At 44.4% G+C, this 15,688-nt stretch overlaps 1 protein-coding gene across 12 annotated transcripts in view; it reads left to right on the top strand.

Moving 5' to 3' along the window:
- The window catches only part of LOC135106523 (thymosin beta-like), a 39,804-nt gene that overhangs the window by 11,119 nt on the left and 12,997 nt on the right, over positions 1 to 15,688 (top strand). For 4 of the 12 annotated variants that reach the window (XM_064015645.1, XM_064015646.1, XM_064015643.1 and 1 more), the window contains exon 1: positions 12,419 to 12,575. The exons of 1 other annotated variant lie outside the window; for it this stretch is intronic. The gene's annotated coding sequence lies outside the window, so the exon portion shown is untranslated. Of the gene's footprint in view, positions 1 to 4,125; positions 4,148 to 12,417; positions 12,716 to 14,753; positions 14,777 to 15,688 lie in introns of those variants that run through there. 7 more of the 12 variants (XM_064015644.1, XM_064015647.1, XM_064015636.1 and 4 more) reach the window with 5 other exon arrangements.

Raw genomic sequence — 15,688 nt, 5'->3', positions numbered from 1 at the left:
CTTACATCTTACGCCTTTCCTCAATATATCCCCTTCGTTCCTGCCTTTTTTTTTTCTTTCTTTCTCTTCACCTTCTAAACGGCGCCGTCTATCACGCCTTGTTTTCCTCTTCCGTCCTCTCAATTTCTTTTTCGTTCCTCCTCGCAGCTGTTTCCTTCCCTTTTCACCATCCCTCAGTTACTCCCTTCCTCGCTGCCTCTATCTGCTTCCCATCACCTCACCAAGTAAACACCACCTTCTGTTCGTCCCCGTCTGCCATCTTCAATCTTCCTCTTATTCTTCCCTCCCTCTCTTCTTCATCCATCGTCTCAGCTGTTCTTTGGAGTGAAGGCACCGTAACGTCTCATCTCGTCTCTTTAGTATTTTTCTTTTTTCTCTCTCTCTTTTCGTATTTCTCTCTTTTTTTTTTTTTTTGAATGATGATACCTAATGGTTTTCCCGAATTTGGCTCATAAACTTACTGCCCGCGAGGTATTTTATTTGTTCGTCTGTTGTTCAGGTTCCGGTAATGTTCAGAAAGATAAGGAAGTCCATAATGCGTTCTCTTGTTGGGTCTGCGTTGTATGGGTGTGTTCGTGGTAGTGTTGTGCTAGTCGTTGTTGTGTTTCCTGGGAGTGTTGATTGGATTGGGTGATTCGTGCATGTTTCTCATTGGCTGGAAGTGTTTCCTCGAAGTGTTATCTGATTGGATGGTTGTGTTGCTGCTGTGGGGGAGCGTTGTAAGTGGTGATTGGACTGTGTGTGTGTAGGGGAAGAGGTGATTAACAACAGCATTCACTCGTTGTATATGAACCGTCCTGTGTTTTGAAACTCAAGTGAACCTTTATAAAAATTTTCCATGTGTGTTATAATAAACTTTTCACTTGAGTAGATCCTTGAAGATAGTGTGTGTGTGGGTGGACGGGAATGGATAGTGGATAAATTGGGTGTGTAGGTGTGTTTCAACTACAACAGACTCGAAGCTTCAAAGGTACTCGTGCGTATTTCACAAGGGAGTGTCGCCAGGAGGAACACAGGGAGTCAATCTTATCGTGACAAACGCATGAGTGTTTGATGACATCCGCCGTAAATACAGAACTTAACTGATTGTAGGATGAAGATAGCAGCTTTATCAGACACTGCCTTGGTGCGGGCCTTGGTGTGGCGGGGATGCGAGGGGTCAGGCGGAACGTGAGTCACCGCCATACGAGGAGAGGACACGCCAGCATTCAGAAACGGTTTGCTCTCTCACCACGACTATTTTTTAAGGCCACAGATTAACAACCGGATTCTCAAGACTTTTTCTCTATTGAATTATGTGAAAATCTCGTTAACCCGTCATTAAAACCGTAAAACACCTTTAAAAACCCGTGTAGGTTCAACTAAAGTCTTTTGAATTAATGGAAGTGCTGCAGAGAAGTGTTTCAGAATACGGCCCTGTACTGAAACCACCACCACCACCACTACCACGTCACCAGGCAGCAGTGAAAGAATGTACGAGTACGTGGTTGAATGGGAAAGCAACACAAAGGACTTTACGCAACAACACAGCTTGGCAATTAGGGAACAGAGTAAGAATGGATAGGATAATGGAGTTCCAAAGTGGGCTACATGTGACATCACGGCACTAATCATCGTAACTACGTAATTGGCAGGTTTCGATCACATGACTCGCGTGTCTTGGTGGTGACATCAGCTCACGTGCCGGCCCGAGTCACAAGGGGCATGGTAGGGCTGAGGACACTCCTTGCTGCTAAGGGGAAGGATTTTGGGTGACAGAGGATGTATAGAGGGGCTTGCTTATAAGGAATTCGTACGTTACTTGTCAATTTCAATCTTTTAAAGTCATCATTCAGCGGATTTCTGTGTGAGTTTGTTTATGTAAGCTTCACACGACTCAGATTGTTCTCTTCTAAGATTCTCTTAAAATAATTCTTACTGAGATGAATTTCCTGGTTGTAACTTAATGTAACCTAACGTAACGTAATTTAATTGATCTTGAGTTTTGGTGTGGTCAATGAAATATTTATCTATCTATCTACCTGGGGATTAATTGACGGGAATTTTATACTTGGAATGTTCTCGAGAAAGGGAAAAAAATAGGTGTTGGCAACTTACGGTGTACAATGAGTTAAGTTATTTTGTTATACTGTACATCATCTTGTATAGTTCCCTGTACATATGTACGTATAGCACATCTTGTTACTATGTACCTCCCTGTATAGCTAACTGTACCTCTCCTTACACAGCTTGTCTCCTTGTATAAATGTATTTCCCTTGCATAACTCCCGGTATAACTAATCTTCATGTTTAAATAAATACTATATCTTTTAGAGGCCACGAACTCACTAATCACTCTTATCACTGGCAGGGGCGTGAGGTGTGCTTGCATTTCTCTCCCTCCCTCTCTTCACGAACCCGGAACATCATAATTAAAAAACACGCACAATACATTATCATCAAACGGGAATTGTTTTTTGCTCGGGGATACAATATTATTTTTCCCTCTCATTACCTTGCACAAGCGCGACTAAAGGTGAGGTAGGTGAGTGCAGAGTTCTTTTGCAGCAGGGAAAGAAAACGGTCATGTGGAATAGACTCAAAAGTATGAACTGTTTCTCTTTTCTTCACGAGTTTTAATTATGTTACTCTTACAGAAAATAAATAAATAAAAGGCTACGACTGTGCTACTGAACAATGCATGAAACACTTGCCAACAACAACAACAACAACAACAACAACAACAACACAAAACCTCGATTAATTTCACAGGAGAACAATAACACAACCACCACCACCACCACCACCTCCACCACCACCACCAGCTCCACTTCCACCACCACCACCACCACCACCACCGACTTAGCAGCACAAAGTAGAACAATCACGACAGCAGGAATGCAGCTCATGAGAGAGAGAGAGAGAGAGAGAGAGAGAGAGAGAGAGAGAGAGAGAGAGAGAGAGAGAGAGAGAGAGAGAGAGAGAGAGAGAGAGAGAACGTAACATCAAATTAATGAAAGAAAAAGTTCAGTTGGTTGGATTTTGTGTAATGAAGCAATAACTGTATTCGTATATGTCATGTAAGGGGGGGGGGGGAACGTCGTGTGTGTGTGTGTGTGTGTGTTGTGCAAGTCCTTGTGCATCGCGGTATCTCGTGTTATCGGTTGCCATGTTGTTGCTACTGCTGTGCTGCTGCTGCTGCTGAGGTTGCTGTTGTTGTTGTTCTTCTTATTGTTGATGCTGATGTTGTGGATGTTGCTGATGTTAGTATTGTTTGTGTTTTACTTTGTTTTTATTATTGTTGTTGTTGTTCTTGTTGCACTACTAATGGAAACTCGTTAAAAGTAAATCAAAGTCATTCACCGTAAAAAAAAAGTTAGTAAAAAGTTTGATGATTAATGAGAAAAAAAAATGTATGTCTATTTGCCAGTCAGTTTATATATAACAGTGATGTAATACCTTTTACTTCTACTACTACTACTATTACTGTTACTATTACTATTACTAGTGCTACTACAAATAGCGCCACACACACACACACACACACACACACACACCCTTCACAGCAACACCACGCCACACAACACCCAACACCCTCATCCCCCTTGCAGAACACCCAACACAGCGTAATTTAATACTAATTCTATACGCACAAGTACGGCCATGAACACCGACGCAGCCACGTACAGCATGCAATGAGAAGCACACAAAGAAAAGGAAAAGAGGAAAGACAGAAAGAGAGGAAAGGATATTGGATTACACCACCATCACCACCACCGCACTCCCCCCAGAGTACATTCCATCACCGCCACCACCATTACCAGAATCAAAATCAAGCACCGGTTCCTAGAAGCTCGCACACACACACACACACACACACACACACACAAGCCATGCGCGCAGACAACACCCAGACAGCACATGAACAGAGAGAGAGAGAGAGAGGGAGAGAGAGGGAGAGAGAAACCCTCCCTCTAGCATGGTTCGCCTCGACTTAAAGCTTATGAACCCAACCCAGCAAACCTTTCTCCTCCTCCTCCTCCTCCTCCTCCTCCTGCTGTGCTGTCGTCAGGCCACCAGCCCTCAGGTATTGGTCTCCGGCAGCATTTAAGGGAATAAGTCCTCTGACCACACACAGGAACCACGCCTCAGGAACTCGTCCCCCGGCGTGAGTCTCCTCCACGGGTTTTTATCGATCGATCTCAGCTGGTGGTGGTGGTGGTGGTAGTGGTGGTGGTGTGTAATAGACAAAGGACATTATACATTCATTATTATATAGGTATTTTAGTATTGAATAGAAGTCTAAATGTTACTACTATTACTACTACTAGTACTACTACTACTACTACTACTACTACTACTTCTTCTTCTTCTACTACTACTACTACTACTACTAATAATAATAATAATAATAATAATGATAATAATAATAATGCAATACAGTTACCCCATTGTGATCGCTATTTGGTAATTGTCTTCATCACCTTTAATTAACGTTACTGAACGACCATTACGACCATCAGTGCCGGAATGGCCGTTTACCACTATTCTCTCTCTCTCTCTCTCTCTCTCTCTCTCTCTCTCTCTCTCTCTCTCTCTCTCTCTCTCTCTCTCTCTCTGATCCTATATTTGCCCTCATTTTTAACGTCACTGACAACCCTTTCAACACACCCACACTGTCACACACACACACACATACACACATGCCTCGTCAGGAGATATTTGTACCAACATCTCTCGTCCTTACAAACCTACAAGCGATTTCCTGCTTCATCCAATCATCTCGAAACATTGCAATGGTGTTTTTGTTGTGCCTCGAAGCAGAGTACGTGTCCCAGGGGTTTAGCGGAAAGAGGTGGGTTGCTGTGTGTGTCTGGTGGGCTGTAGGTGGGTCGTGGGTGGGTTGTGGGCGGCATATCACACGTGCGGTGGAGTGGTAGAGTGGTGGAGAGGGAGGAAGAGTGCCAAGTAGAAGGATGGGTGCCAGAGTGATGCATTGGGAACAGGTTTGTCACGGGTGAGGGAGAGAGAACGAGAGGGAGAGAAAGAAGGCTGCTGCTGCTGCTGCCACCCTAGCTGTGGCTATATAGAAGACAGGGTGCCCGGGTGCCAGGAAAAGGGCTATATTGAAGGGACAGTGCCAGATAGTATTGTAGTGAAGGAACGGAAGGGAAGGGGCCATTTAGAGGACACAAACTTAGGGAAAAAAACATGTTTCAATGGGTACCTATCATAACAGACATGATGGGAAGACTCGAATATTTGTGACTGTAGTTGTCATTTAGTTAAGTTTGGGCAGTGACAGGAAGGAGGGGCAGGGTAAAGGCGGACGCGGGTGCCATTGAGGCCAGGGATTTCCGCTGAAACAAAGGAATTACTCAGAAGTGTTCACAGCCCCATCAGGCACCATAGGGATTTGGCACCACCTCCCCCGTGACTAAACCTTTCCCTCCACCCACGTCACTCACACCAACCACGTACCCATTTCCCGCTCCGGCTCATACTCCCTTTCCCTCCCCACGCTTACTCCCCCTTTCAGCTTATCAGGTCTAGTATGTACTTCTCCTTTTCTTCTTTCTTCCTCTTCTTATCGTCCTCGTCATCGTTGTCGTCCTCCTTCCCCTCCTGCTGTTCGTCCTCCTCGTCATCGCCATCCTCCTCCATTCCCTTCTCGTCCTCGTCGTCTTCCTTTATAACTAAAACCAGTCCTGTCATTACTCCACCCACCCACCCACCCACCTACACACACACACACATACATACAGCGAGTTATACAATGTGAAATTATACCCTTGAATCAAAAATTACGCCATAAACTTCTTGCTAATTGAGGAAGAATACTTATACGAATCATATTAATTGCCGATCATTTATGATAAAACTAATGTCACATCCAGACTGGTCGCATTACCAATTAGATCAAACTAGGGATTAGTTATGGTATAATTATGATACTTGTTTAACTTGTGTGGTGGTACAATAGGATGTTTTGTTGATAGAATGACGAAACTATTGATATCTGATATGTGTGTGTGTGTGTGTGTGTGTGTTTAAACGTGATCTTACGTATCTATGTTTATATCTAAGTGTGTGTGTGTGTGTGTGTGTGTGTGTGTGTAAATCTATCGGTTCGCATATCTGATTTTTTATTACATTTTTTTCTTTAATCTGCTCTCATTTTCCGTCCTCTCCCCTCTCTCCTCCATTTTTCCTTCCCTTATCGCTGCTCCCTTTCTTCATCCTCTCATTCTTCACGGAGATGATTATGAAACACACAAATAGTGAGAAGGCTTTCTAGTCTTCCCTCACTTCTTTGCTCACCTCAACCTTTTTCCTCTCCATCACTATCCCTCCAACCATTCTATCTCTCTCTCTCTCTCTCTCTCTCTCTCTCTCTCTCTCTCTCTCTCTCTCTCTCTCTCTCTCTCTCTCTCTCTCTCTCTCTCTCTCTCAACGCAGACTTATCCATCCACTAATCCCTCTCCCTCTCCCCTCTTCCTTTCCTTCTTTCTGTCTTTCTCTTTCTCTCTCCCCTTCCTCCTTTCAAGAAAAATTTCATTAAAAGAAGTTGCAGCGGATTCCAGGATTATTATCGGATAAATATAGGTGGAGGATAGTTTTCTTTGGGCTTCATAGAAAATAGGAATGCGTTGTTTGTCAGTACGTCATACGAAGCTGACTTGTGATTGGTGGACGCGAAGTGGAGGGTATCAGTTGTGTTTTCTTACTTACTATGCAAATTGCTCTCTCTCTCTCTCTCTCTCTCTCTCTCTCTCTCTCTCTCTCTCTCTGGAATTTAAGATGAAAGAGTGCGAGTTTTATATCGTGGTAAAGAGGTGATGTGCTATTAAAAGAATCTCTCTCTCTCTCTCTCTCTCTCTCTCTCTCTCTCTCTCTCTCTCTCTCTCTCTCTCTCTCTCTCTCTCTCTCTCTCTCTCGCTCGCTCTCTCTCACCATGCCCTCCCTTTCTTCCCCCTCTCTCCTCTCCTTTTCCTCCCTTCTCTCCGTGCTCTTCCTCCCAACGTGAAGTGGTAGTCCCGTTACGGTCACGGTGGTTACTCTTCCTCCCTCCCTTCCTCCCTCACTCCCTCCCTCCCTCCCTCCCTCCCTCTCCCTCATCTTTCCTCCCTCCATCCCTCCCCATGTCACATCCCCTCTCATCACCCGTCTCTGTAACAGCTGATGAGTCCTGCTACCAGCCATATGGTGGAGAGAGAGAGAGAGAGAGAGAGAGAGAGAGAGAGAGAGAGAGGGCCGGTTCGTGATTCACTTCAGGTGGTGTTGCTCTCCCACTCACCTGGCACTTAACACCTGGCAACCTCTCTCTCTCTCTCTCTCTCTCTCTCTCTCTCTCTCTCTCTCTCTCTCTCTCTCTCTCTCTCTGTAACAATGCATTTTTCCCATCTCTCTCTCTCTCTCTCTCTCTCTCTCTCTCTCTCTCTCTCTCTCTCTCTCTCTCTCTCTCTCTCTCTCTCTCTCTCTCTCTCTCTCTCTCTCTCTCTCTCAAGTTCTTAAAGGTTCTTCATATCAGAGAGAGAGAGAGAGAGAGAGAGAGAGAGAGAGAGAGAGAGAGAGAGAGAGAGAGAGAGAGAGAGGGAGTCAGTCAGTCACAGTCCCAGGGTATTGACCCACTCCGGCGATTCCTCTGACTCACTGCTCTGGTCCCTGACTCACCCAAAAGCACCCGGACGACTCACGCAAGCCTCCCAGACGGTGTAGAGGTGAGTCAGAGCGAGGAAGCGTGAGTTGATGAGGCAGGTAAGCGAGGCAGGCAGGTGTAGGAGTGATGGGAGCCGCAGGTGTCGATATGAGTCAAGCAGATGTGATGGAGGAGGAGGAGGAGGAGGAGGTAGTGGTGATGGTGGTGGTGCTTGGGAAAGATGTGTGTGTGTGTGTGTGTGTGTGTGTGTGTGTGTGTGTGTGTGTGTGTGTGTGTTTAGAGGTGTACGTGAGGAAGGAAGGTGCAAGGGGATGATGATGTGGTGAGAGAGAGAGAGAGAGAGAGAGAGAGAGAGAGAGAGAGAGAGAGAGAGAGAGAGAGAGAGAGAGAGAGAGAGAGAGATGGGTGGTGCTATTCAGAGAGGAGACGTATGTTTGTACGTATGTATACACCCACCCACTCACTTACACTTACTCACACCCACTCACCCACACTCACACACACACACACACACACACACACACACACACACACACACACACACACACACACACACACACACACACACACAGACACAGACAGCACTCACACAGACTCACACTCACACACGATAACCACATCCTCTAGTCTACAGATACTGCTACTGCTGGAGTCGTCTTCTTGTGATCACTCGTAAAATAATCCCTTACGTCATTCACATATGCCTGACTTGAATGTTGGAAGACTATAGAAATTATACAATCGTCATAGAGAGAGAGAGAGAGAGAGAGAGAGAGAGAGAGAGAGAGAGAGAGAGAGAGAGAGAGAGAGAGAGAGAGAGAGAGAGAGAGAAGCGGGTGGTGCTACTGTAACTGAGTGCTTGCCTTCTGACATGTTGACGTTATCAGAGAGAGAGAGAGAGAGAGAGAGAGAGAGAGAGAGAGAGAGAGAGAGAGAGAGAGAGATACATGAACCCACGACCGTGACTCATAGGAGGGAAAATCGTTTCTGGGTCACACACACACACACACACACACACACACACACACACACACACACACACACACACACACACACACACACACACACACACACACACACACACTTCCTTAGGCTGGTCAGCAAAAACATGACGCAGAAAATACGATCTTGTTTGGTTTCTGTGAGTAAATGAGGTAAGAAAGCACTCACTACGGGACAGAGAGAGAGAGAGAGAGAGAGAGAGAGAGAGAGAGAGAGAGAGAGAGAGAGAGAGAGAGAGAGAGAGAGAGAGAGAGAGAGAGAGAGAGTAAAACACACCCTACTACTACCAAACATTGCTTCATCTTATCCAGTTTCTTGTAATCTTCATCCTTCTCCCTTGAGTCACGCGGATAAAATTAACATAGCAAAATACTACGAGCAAATACTTATGAATATTAAAAATTCGCAAGTAAATATAAATAGTTTTCTATATAATGTTGCTTTAATGTCCGTATTTAACACCTGACCTTGCCTTACCTGTATTATGTTGGTAAATGAGAGTCAGGTAATTAGTTCTCCGGTATTTCACGTTTAATTGTAAAGCCATAGGTACACATAAGTAGATTTACCTCCATACATATGCAAATTTAGTCAACAGGTGCGCCAGAGTGATGCGCTGAATAGGTACAGGTATTCAGATATTTATTTAGGTAGATACAGGTAGATATCTGTAAATTGTCTTAGTTTACCTATAACTGTACTTGAGATTACAGACTTCTCAAGACTATTTACAAAGGTGACCATATAAGGAGTACACACACCAGAAACTTACCGTAGCTTTTCTTCTTCTTCTTCTTCTTCTTCTTCTTCTTCTTCTTCTTCTTCTTCTTCTTCTTCTTCTCCTTCTTCTTTTTGGTCAGCTTTCTCAATCTAGTCTTTTCTATAAGGATCTATCCTTTACGCCTCTCTCTCTCTCTCTCTCTCTCTCTCTCTCTCTCTCTCTCTCTCTCTCTCTCTCTCTCTCTCTCTCTCTCTCTCTCTCTCTCTCTCTCTCTCTTATCCCTCCATAATATCATCTTAGGTCTGCCTCATCTTCTGTCTACGTTCACATTCATCATTCTCCTGCTCCTCCTTATTTGGGCCTTCAGTGTTCAGAGGGCTCCCGTCACTCCCCACACTTCCACAGGTACACACACACACACACACACACACACACACACACACACACACACACACACACACACACACACACACACACACACACACACACACTTTGTACGGTCATTATCTGCGGTTTCAATAATCTTTCCTATCACAGATTGTTAATAACTGACTCAATGATTCACTGTTTGCTGTATCTTCCTTATCTTCATTTTCATCACAGTTTTATCTTCTTTTTTTTTCTTTTATTATCGTTACTTAGCTCCTATCTTTCCCTTGCTGATGGTATGTGCGAGAGAGAGAGAGAGAGAGAGAGAGAGAGAGAGAGAGAGAGAGAGAGAGAGAGAGAGAGAGAGAGAGATGTATAATTTAGCAACATTTACAAGATTTAAAAGCCACAAAATGTTTATGCGGAGCGAATTAGCTACAAGATGCGTTATAAGGGTGTTAGTTTGATCTCCCTGAATGTAGCACGTGTGTGGCAGTGCTAGTGAGCTTACAGGGTAACCACTCAAGACTGCAGGGCAAAGCGTACAGGTGATTTAGACCAGTCTTAAAAAATAACTGAGCTGCAGAGAAATAAGACCAAAAATATGCGTCATAAGTTACACGCGTGGAGAAGCCATGCAGGTAACTGAGAGAGAGAGAGAGAGAGAGAGAGAGAGAGAGAGAGAGAGAGAGAGAGAGACTTATAAGGTTGGTCACTGGTAGTTGCTTTAATCTGTATAAGGTTGTGTTGGTCTTGTTTTCTCAAAGCTCCCCTTACTCGGTCTTTCTCGTTCTCACTCTCCTTCCTCTCTCAATCCCTTTCATCCTCCTTGTCCTTATCCTTCACTTCCTCTCTCCTTCCCTCCTTCCTCTCCCTGGTTCACGTAATGTCTTCCTTTTACTCTCATTCACATCCTTCATTCATGCATTATCTGTCCTATTATCCACATCCATTCATTTTTTTTTTATTCTGTAAACACGCCATTGTTTACTCTCATTATATTGTTATCCTTAAATGCCATAATTATTTTTCCTATTATTTCTTATACTTACAAGGCTTCCTGTTTCCTTCTTTCCTTTTTCTCGTCTTTCCTTTTTCTTTTCTTTTTTCTTCTCCTTCACATTTAAGCAGAACATAGTGACCTTTCCCTCCTGACCTTTCTGTGACGACTTATTAATGAATTTCGACATGTATTTATATATATATTTACTACAAGTGAAAGTCTAACATTTGAAGTGCATAATGTTTTTGTCTTTTTTCCCCCTTCCTCTCTATATCAACTGTGCATTTGGTGTGTGTGTGTGTGTGTGTGTGTGTGTGTGTGTGTGTGTGTGTGTGTGTGTTCGCGCAGGTGACTCACAGCTAGTCTAGTATGTGCGACATTTATGGTAGAGAGAGAGAGAGAGAGAGAGAGAGAGAGAGAGAGAGAGAGAGAGAGAGAGAGAGAGAGAGAGAGAGAGAGAGAGAGAGAATCTTAATTACAATTCTAATTAATTTGTTTTTTCCCATCCTGGTGTTTTAATTTCCAAGCACTGTGTGAAATTTCAGAACCAATCATGACGAACAAACATCTGTTGTTCAAGAGAGAGAGAGAGAGAGAGAGAGAGAGAGAGAGAGAGAGAGAGAGAGAGAGAGAGAGAGAGAGAGAGGAAACGGACATACAAATGTTAAATAGAAAAAAAAATCATATTAACATCTTTCCTACCACCATCACCACCACCACTACCAAGATCAAACAAATAATCCTAAACACACACACACACACACACACACACACACACACACAATTTTCCATACCAGCTTCACCTCCCGGATAGGCTGTTTTCTCCTTGAGTTACACAGCAGCTAAATGCATCTCTCACATTAAGGGGATTGGCAAGTTCTGTCTCACGTTCTTGCCTCTCAATGGTCAAGGGAAGGGAAGGGAAGGATACAAGAGGGAAGGGGAAGGGGGGAGGAGTAGGGGGAACTAAGTGGATAAGACTGCAGGATTAGAGCTTGAGACATTGTGTACCTATATGGGTGTGTCTTGTCTATGAGAGATGAGAGAGAGAGAGAGAGAGAGAGAGAGAGAGAGAGAGAGAGAGAGAGAGAGAGAGAGAGAGAGAGAGAGAGAGAGTAAAACTGGACTAGATAGTAGGACGATTTTTTTCTAATGTTAACTTCATTCATCTGTTCTCTCTCTCTCTCTCTCTCTCTCTCTCTCTCTCTCTCTCTCTCTCTCTCTCTCTCTCTCTCTCTCTCTCTCTCTCTCTCTCTCTCTTAAGCCTTACAAAGTAAAAAGCGGAAGTGACGACTGATTCAGTTATCTTCATTATTATCTCTCTCTCTCTCTCTCTCTCTCCTCTCTCTCTCCTCTCTCTACTCATCTCTCTCTCTCTCTCTCTCTCTCTTTACTGGCTGTAAATGCACACACACACACACACACACATTAAACAGTGATTTGAAAACAAACACATTATCTCGACGCTAAATTTAGTCAGTGGCCATTACAGCTGTGATGTGGCTCTGAAATAAGTCACTGTATAAAAGAAAATACGTATGGGATAAAATTTTCTCTACTATAGACAGTTCGTAGGAGAGACCACGTGGCTAGCTGGCTGGAATGACGTGTCTGTGGATTTTCAGAGTATAGAGCTTTTTGCATCTGTATTGCTAGTGACTCACGGGGGTTTGAATAGCGTGGACAAAAAAGAAAAGAGATCCAGCTGCATAGATAGATATATAGCGAGGATTGGCAACTATCGGCATTGAGTCATCGCTTAGGGAGTTCTGTGTCGGCGCTGGCTCGGTCGGTCAGCCCGCCCGGGAACGGGAGCCAGTAACGCATAGGATATCTCTGAGGTAGGGTGTGCCTCGCTTACGTTGAGGAAAGAAAAGCTATTTCCAAAAGTGCAGTGTGTTTTAGATAACATTGAAACTCTCATTCTTCGGTATTGTTTTCTGTCTTTCACCAGCATCAGTGCCAGTGTGACTAAGGAAAGGTTTGTTTGAAGTGGTGGCGTGCCGGGCCGCGCGGCGTGAGTGGGTCTGTCTGAGCTGCCTTGTCAAAACGCCGGTATTTCTCTGCCTCGGGTTAAGCCTCAGAAAGAAGCGACAGGCGGAAAGTAGAATTCTTTCGAACAGTTTAAAAACGTAGATTTCGATATGATGGTGTCTGGGAGGGCGTGAGATGGATTTGAGAGCTCTTGTTGCCGGCTTCCCAGACAATGTGGCTGGCGCGAGGGTGTGGCAGAGGGGGACGGGTCCTGGGCAGACAGGCGGGTGGCTGGGGGGATGATGGGCGGGTGGCGTGCGGGTGGTGCTGATCTGAAGTGAAGTTTCCTAGGTCTTTGAGATGCCGTAGTAGTTGCGATTTCAGGGATTGGGAGGTTCCTAGGGAATTATTTAACATGCTAGGATGCGTTTTATTAATGCAGTTATTGTTGCGTTTTATACTTTTAAGGTAGATCATGATACAACAGCCAGTACGGCGTGATTCCGTGGGAACGATACTTTCATATGTAATTTTTCGTTTTCTCCCTCCTTTCCTTTTTATCGACTGTCAAACTGTTGCTTTTTTCACAAGCTAGTATGTGCCTTTTGAATAATCGTATGGATCTTGAGGTACTTATTGACCCTCGTGTGTGTTTTGTGTGTGTGTCGGAGAGAGAGAGAGAGAGAGAGAGAGAGAGAGAGAGAGAGAGAGAGAGAGAGAGAGAGAGGTACGTATCCACTGGTCTTGGAGACCGCTGTAAGGGACAGTCACTGTTCAGCAGGGATACAGGTATGGAGGGAAGGGTCTGGGTGACGCTGCTTGAGTGAGGAGTGTTATTTGAGTTGCCACGTGTACTTCCTGCAGCTTGTGGCCAAGACGCAGTTCTGACATTTTTGTTTCTCATTTCAGGACTACTACGTAATTGAGAGTTGATTATCGATCCGTTTTCCTGTTAACTTTGTCAACTTTATTATACCCCGACTTGCTTTCCTGTATTGTTTCACAAATAGTTATTGGGATTTGAAATAGATTTTCAAAGCCGGAGCGGACGTGACATGTTGGTACGGTGTCTAGATAGGATATTTCGTTTTCTATTCTCGTGCTGAGGTTTCGCATTTGAGTTTGTGTAGATTTGGGTCACATTCTAGTTCCACACCGTTGCAAGGCTTCTTTCCCTTTTTTTTTTTTTTTTTTTTCTCTCTCTCTCTCTCTCTCATTCTCTCTGAAGATAGTCTTGCGTAAGGATTCCTCAAATACGGAGACATTTCATGATCAAGCCAGTATAGGTAAATATACTGCATAGGTTACCCGCATGGAATTCTAATTCAGCCTCAGAGGTGAATGTCAGATGCCAGTGTCACCAACTGCACCAGAGTGCATTTTGCGCCTGGTCGTAGCAGTCGTAAAATTCGAGAAACTTATTAATTCGCAATTTTCACGGTTTGCTCGGCAATTTACAGTATTTCATTGTATTTCAGTAATTTCGGGTCAAGTGCATTTGTGATGAATATTTTGAGGGTTTCAGAAATTTAAAATTTGCTTTGAATTTCATGAGATAGCGATTGGTTTACCCATGAAGGGTATGTAAGATTGACACGTGTATCTAATATGTGGAGTGCCTATTTAGATTACTAAATGGTCAGCCAGCACAAACTAGTATAAAGATTCGAACAGGAAACCATGGGTCGTTGACGCCTCGTCTCCGACCCGCATGCCGACACCAAACACCGCCGTCTGGCTCTCTTCAGTCGTCCACTCAACCCAATGTGCAGTCTACATAATCGATTGCACTATAACTCAATCCCTGCCAGTTACTAATGCATTCACAAATCATTTTGAGAAAACTCGATAAACTATTGATAATAGTTTGCCGAGCACCGACTGCCTCGAATCGGCTAGAACGTGTTTATCACCCTGATACGGCTGACATCCGCTTGGGGGCGCGCCAGCCGCCAGCTGCCGCCGCCACCCGCCGGCTGCCGCCCCAGACCTGTCTGTGCCCTTCCCCCGGTGTTGTTGTTAGTGCACAGCATACTGCTCCTGGATTAATAGGAATGCAAAATAATATGTATGTATATTATACATACATACATACACATACATTTACGAAATGTAAATGTTGATGGACTAGGATATACTGGCGTTTTCACATTTGTAACAAGCATTGATAGTTGTCTGCACTACAAGGGCACGTCAACCACGGAGATCTCACTGACAAATTGCATTCAAATCATTTGTCGGGAACCGAAGGAATAGAGCCGAGTCGAGTCGAGGTTACCAGTCTATTGTGGGAAACTCTGCGGGATGCGAGTACCACATTATGTTATAGTGAAAATCTTGTGACCGTACGTAGTGTCAGTTTGCCACCAACGCTAGCAAGTGTATTTTAGAGCTGAGTTCACTTCGCGTTTCGAGTTGTCTCGAAGCTATGATGATCTTTGCTTGCTATTTTTCTCCCCCCTGGTATTTTAAAATGGCTGTTTGGCCGGCAGATTTCCCAATAAAGCCAAGGAATGTTGGCAGGTGGTCTCCCTTTCCTGGATAACTGTTGGGTGGCTGGGTGGCGGTACGAAATTCACTCATCACATCATAAGAGAAGTTCTCGGCAGGAAATAAACAGCTTGGTGTAGTTCGTTGTTGGGAGGTCCGTTCGATCACCTCCGTATGGCTTCATTTGTTGATTAGGTTGTGAGCCACACCCTGTGGAGGAATGGGTATGGCTCTTGTACCCTATGGGAATCACATACTCAGACAGCTGGTGGCCTAAATTCCTGTGTGTGTGACGGGGAGCCCATTCCTTCCTGCGTCTGGCTTGAAATTGGGTAGGGGGAGGAGGAAGTGACCGAACCTTCACACTTGTTTCATCTTTGCATCACGGCGCCATGCCACGCTCTTAAAGGCTGGTACATTTCACACCGTGACTACAGTTAAAACGAATGTTATCCAGTTTAGCCATAGAGATGCTCTTGTAGACCTAGCA

Source organism: Scylla paramamosain, chromosome 13 (assembly GCF_035594125.1).
Source record: "Scylla paramamosain isolate STU-SP2022 chromosome 13, ASM3559412v1, whole genome shotgun sequence".
Lineage (NCBI taxonomy): Eukaryota > Metazoa > Arthropoda > Malacostraca > Decapoda > Portunidae > Scylla > Scylla paramamosain.
This window is presented reverse-complemented; position numbering and strand designations above follow the sequence as displayed.